Source organism: Gallinula chloropus (genome assembly GCF_964237585.1).
Source record: "Gallinula chloropus genome assembly, chromosome: 2".
Classification (NCBI taxonomy): Eukaryota; Metazoa; Chordata; class Aves; order Gruiformes; family Rallidae; genus Gallinula; species Gallinula chloropus.
In genome coordinates, this window is record NC_140086.1 from 106,432,278 (window position 1) to 106,438,574 (window position 6,297).

Genomic DNA, 6,297 nt, shown 5'->3' on the forward strand with positions numbered 1-6,297 from the left:
GTAGCTGGTATGGGGCTGCATTTTGGATTTGTGCTGGACACAGTGTTGATAACACGGGGATGTTTTCATGACTGCTGATCTGTGCCTGCACAGAGCCAAGGCCTTTGCTGCTCCTCACACCACTTTACCAGCGAGGAGGCTGGGCGTGCACAATGAGTTGGGAGAGGACACAGCTGGGACAGCTGATCCCAACTGACCAAAGGGATATTCCATAACATCATGCTCAGTATATAAAACTGAGGGAAGAAGAAGGAAGAGGGAGACATTCAGAGTGGTGGCATTTGTCTTCACAAGTCATCGTTACATGTGATGGAGCCCTGCTTTCCTGGAGATGGCTGAACTCCTGCCTGCCCATGGGAAGTGGGAAATGAGTTCCTTGTTTTGCTTAGCTTGCACATGTAGCTTTTGCTTTACCTATTAAACTGTCTTTATCTCAACCCATTATTTTTCTCCCTGTCACTCTTCCAATTCAGTCCCCCATCCCAATATAGGGGAAGTGAGTGAGTGGCTGTGTGGGGCTTAGCTGCAGCCTGGGGTTAAACCATGAAAGTCATTTTTGGCCTCCAACATGGGGCTCAAAGGGTTTGAAATAATGACAGGTTTGATTGGATTGTGCTAGATCAAATTTATAGCTGTTACCGCTGTTTAGCTATTAAATGTCAGGCTCCTGTACTTGCCACAGGGCTTGCTTGCCTTGCTGTAGAGTCTAGTGCTTGTTGGTGGCTGGTTTTTGCTTTTGCTCCTTGTAGTAGTGCTGCAACTGCTTATCATCTTACTGAGCTGTGCCTGGGAACATTTTGGTGACAGCAATGCCCATGCTGCTGGGCTGGCAAATGGCCAGGGAATTGCTGCTGTTTCTGTGCTGCTGTACTGGACAGGTTGGAACTCAAGTCAAAGAGACTGTGGATGAGTACAAGTGAGAGCCGGACACCCTGAAGCATCTGTGGCCATGAGTTAGTGCACACAACATCAGGTACATCTCAAAGTGTCTGTAGCCATGGTTAAGCCTGTGCCACAGCAGATATATCTCTGAAAGGATTGTGGCTCTAAGGTAAGTCAGTTCTGGAGAAGGTACACCTGGAAGCATCTGCTGCTGTGGGTAAGTCCATGCTGCACCAGGTATACCTTGAAACATCAGTGGCTGTGCACGAGGTCATGCTTAAACACCCCAAAGTGTGCATTCATGGATGAGGACAACACTGGAGCAGGTATATTGCTGAAGGCATTGTGGCCCATGGAGAAGGCCATGCTTGAAGAAGTCAATCTCAAAGCCACTGTGGCTGTAGATAAGTCTATGTTGCAGAAGGTATACTCCTGAAGAGGTAAGGCTTCACTTGGAGCAGGTACACCCCTAAGGGACTGTAGCCTGTGGATAAGTCCAAGCCAGAACAGGGGCAAGGGGAAGAGTTCATTCCAATATTAAACCCTATAACCCAGCCAAAAGGAACCAGGGGTGGAGACTGTAATGGAAATACCTCTACATTACTGTAACACATGATTTGAAATCCATGTTATAGGAATTACCTCTACAGGAACCACCTGAACCAGGGATGGACAAGCCTTACAAGAAGCAGTGCAAGTGCAGCAGTGACCTGACCTGAGCTGGCATCAGTGCCCAGTAACTCTACACAACACACCATCCTGAGGCTTGCGTTGATAGAAGGAGAAAAGCGTTCTTGTTAAAAGCTAAAAAAGGCATTAGTTATTTCCATAAACATAATTTTTAAAATAGAGAATATTCTAAGTTTAATCCTTGTTTTGATGGTTGTTAGAGATCACTGGAAGTTTGTAAAAGTGCTACCACGTGAATTGCAAGGCTGTTCTGCAGCATGGTGCTCAGCTTGCCATGGGGCACCCCTCCTCTGTCAGCTCTCCTAGCATGAAACAGAGGAAAGCAGGGTGCAGTGAAGAGCAACATCCATGCATGAGCTTTGGCTGACATATTGTTTACAGTGAGTTTGCGTGTTGAATCTATATGGAGCCCGTCCAAATGCCTGGAAGCAAGAAATGTCATTTATATTCATATCCCAGAAAAGAGGAGAAAAATATTCCAAGAGAATTACAGGCTGCTGAGCAGGGAAGAACACCAGGCTTTCAGATGAAATATACATTGTTGTGCATAGGCACAAGACAGGTATTGTTTCTCTTTGAAAGCCACTTACTTCTACGTGGATGCAGTTGGTTATCAATACCCTTAGGTTTCAGGATGCTGTGCCCCCATGGTATAATAACATTTTTCTATAGGATAAGCAATTACAATGAGATGCTGTTGACTTTCTCTCACTACATCCCTTAGAAATGACCTTTGTCCTTATGATATGTTCTGGACCATCAGGTGGGGTGGTTTTTTTGCTGGTGCCTCAACCAGTTCTCCCTGACTGCCTGTGGCTGTGGCATAGTGTCCCTGTGAGACCTGATGCAGACCCAGGTCAGGTCTCGGCAAGTCCACTGCATTCTCAACCTTCCTCTGGTCTCAACAGAGATCTCCTTACATGTTCTTCAAAGATTAACACACCGTATCTGTTCTTTTGGCCTGAATCATTTATGATTTGCATTATGCATCTCTCTCTCTGAGTTGTGCTGTTTGCCTGCAGAGCCCTGAGTAGCTGTGAGTAAGCACTATCTGGCTGATAGGGCTGATAGGTATTGCATTTAAAACCTGCAAAAAACCACAACCCACCACTGTAAAGGGTCCAGGGTCACCTTAATTTATACCAGGGAAGGGCACAGGCTGAGGCAGAGAAGGAGTGAATCTCCAGCCACACAGGAAAGTGAAGACTTTGCACGCTAACATGAAATTGTCCAAGTAACACCTTGCTGAGCTGAGGGTTGAAGTCTTGGGCTTTGGCTGTCTCACAGAGGAACACAGAGAGATCTGAGATCAGCCCTGCCCCGCCTTGCACTTCTGGAGATACATGGAGGGCTACAGACCACCTATATGAATGATTCCCTGGCATTAAGGCCGATGTTCTGAATCAGCAGGACATGAGGACAGGCCTACATGTCTGTAGGAGATTAGGACGAACAGGGACTTGAGTGACATTGCCATTCATTTGAGTGATGTTAAGTCCATTTGTCAAACCCTGCAGAGCTTTCCCTGCTGTTCCTGCTGCTTCCAACCCCCCCTTTCGCTGCTTTGGAGGAGCTCCCACGGCAATCCATATGCCAGAAGCAAGCCACATTACTGCAGGTATCTCTGGAGGGTACAGGTTACCCTCAGAACCAAGAAACTACAACTGGTGGGATTGAGGAGACTTGCTCATTTCAGGCATTTAACACAAAAGTACAGCAAACCCTATTCAGCAATCCACAAAACCAAACCCTAGAAAGCAAATAAACAGTAATATGAAAACACAAGTGTTTGATTCTGCAATCAGGAGCTTGCCAGAGATGATATATGCAAAACAAGCTGAAAGACTTCTTTTTCTCTAATTGCTCAGTGATTTCCTGCATTGCCATATGCTGATGAGATTAAAGACCCATTTTATTCTTTGCTGGGATGTCTCAGGAACACTACCCTTTCTCTTACCCTTCTCTCCAGACAGTAGGTGCTGACCTGCAGGCATGACAAGCCTGGGAAAGCAAAGGCACCTTCTTGTCTTCTAAACAGGCAACTCCTCTCTCGTCTGGCTGCATCTGTAAGTGGCAACAGCAGAGAGAAAAGGGGGTAAGTGAGGCAATGGGAGAGACACAGGCAGTGGGAGCTGCAGGGGAAATGGGGACACCGGAGGACAAGGCAGGAGGGAGCAGGAAGGAGACCGTAGTTCAGCAGTTGTGCTTCCCTGAAATAAGTGCAGGGATTCCTGGATAGTTTGGGGTTTTTTTAAATAAATAAAATCAGAGCAAGTTCTCTCGGATGTCAAAGAAGCAGCAGTCACCACAGCTCAGTGTCAGTCTGGCAGACCAAGCTACAGCTGCTTCTCTACAGGCAGAGGGAAACACACGGCTTCACGTCGCCTTGGCTACAGGGATTGAAGGAAGAGGAAATCCAAGAGTGGAGGATAACTCAGTGGCTGCGATTATCAGAGTTAATCCTCTCCTCAGCCTAGTATTAGCCTCCCAAATTTCCTGGAGCATTGCTGACTTCCAAGCAGTTGATCTCACTTCGGAACACAGCGTTGGACTGGCGAAAGCAAAGAAATGCCTGTGCACTTCTGTGCACACAGTTGGCTTTTCAAAAATGTTTTCCCACCACTCCTGAGACTCATCTTCCGAGTGCACTGAGGGAAGAAAAAGATGCAGCTGTGAAGCCTTGCATACAACAGGACAGAAGAAGCTGCTGGTTCCCTTGCACTGCCCAGTTCCTCTGATGCCCTCTCACTTCCCTTCCACCAGGAAAAAATGGAAAAGAGTAATCAAACTGGGGCCAGAGCAGTGTCTGAAGTCAGCACCAACCCGAGGTACAGTCTGATCCGGGTGTGACGATACACAGGCTGAAACAACTGAACAGGTTTGCCTCCCGCCCCGAGTTTTTTAGTGTAGTGAAAAGATTTCCATTAATCTCAACTGTAAGTTGTGGAGAGATAGAGCCAGCTGGGCTACACACTGCAGCACCTTTGCTTTGCTACATACCAACTCAACAAATGTAATGTTTTGATTGGTTTCATGCATCATGATCTGTAATCTTGCAGGTTTAAGAGCAGATTTGGGACCATGCTGGACCAAAAGCTAATAAATGCATGAGAGGATGCACAGAACAAAACAGTGGGGAAAAAAAATCATGACTAAGGACATTTCTATGTTCTCTGAGCCCTGCCAGTTCTGGCATTGGATGCCAAAATGATACCATTCCACAAGCCAGAAATTGTGGGGGCTGGTGAACTGGTTGTTGCTTATCTTTGCAAAGAGAAGTCAATCCCCTGGCACTGTCACTAGTCCAGGATTTGTGCTCTGTGGGAACTGCCAGATACCATGCTCCAAATTAATAATTTTCTTTCTACAAGGGTACCAAGCTGGTAAATTAGGCCTCACAGGGAGCAAGATATCGATGTTTTCCAGGTTTGTTGCTCATCTGATCTTTCCCATAAATACAGCCTCCCTTCTGTCAAGTCCTTCATTCCCTATTCCCTACTTTTCCAGTCTCCCCTGACTCAGGGCCTTTGCTCCTCTGACTTATTTTAAGCCTCACTGATGCAGACTATCAGTGAGAAGGAGGGTTTTTTGCCTGGGGAAAGGAGCCAAAGAGGACATTTCCATCTTTGTCACAGGGACTGACAGTGGAAAGGGGAATTCACAGAGGCTCCACCAGCAACGCTTCATTTTTCTGCCTCTCAGTAAAACAGGCATTAAGAAATAAACATCATAATTTGGATCCCTTGCCCATCTACATCTTCTGCCTAATACTTCAAAACCCTGTCTTACAGATGAGTCAAGAGCAGCCTGTTTTTGCACTTGTCGAGCAAGAACTGGCCCTGGTAATTTTTTATTCTTCTGTGTTTTTCTATATTTTTTGGGTAGATAAACAAGAGCAGAAGTTTCATGAGATCAAGAAAGAGGGAACTGCCACAGAACAAAACTGCTGGTTTATTCAAACTGCTTTCTGTGGGAAAAAGAAACTGGCTACTGGGGTTACTTCTAAGCAAGCAGATCATCGTGAGATTCAGAAATGCATGTCTGGGGAAAATATGCATCTCAAGTACAGCTGAATAGGAGATGTCCAGATGTCATTCTTTTTCTGTTTTGGGGAAGGGGAAGAGTTTTCCTACAAAAACATATTTTTTTCCCCTGTCTCAGGAAAAGATTCATTAACAACTAAGCATCACAATATTAATCTCTGCCCTGGCTCCATCTGTTAAAGCACTACAAGACTCCAGAGAGAGTCTTCACACAAATAGCACTAAACACAAATTTCAGGCTGCTCTTGATTTCTTTCTCAGAACCACAAAACCATGTTACCAGGGTGAAAAATGTCCCCTGACCCGTCACATTTGCCTAGGTTTCCTGGTTGGTAGCTGCTAGTGTACAAACAGACCTCACTGAGCATTGGTCAGATTTTTTACTGGCCAGGTCATTCTTTTTTCCATTAATGGATGAATCCCCAAGGAATGACCAGGCAGTTTCTGTTTGTCCCAGAGGAGCAAAGAGTTTATCTTCAGGCACAAGGTGCCCCCGGAAGGTCGTTAACAACTTGCAAGACCGAAAGCATGGGTGAGATCCAAGGCTGATAAAGCACCTCGGTGAAATGTCCCTCCAAAATGTCCCAGCTGTGTTTTCTCTAGCACTGTCCCAGTGCACTAAGGTTTTGCATAGGTAGGTGTAGATGTTGCAGTTACAGGACAGGGCTGATGACGATACCAG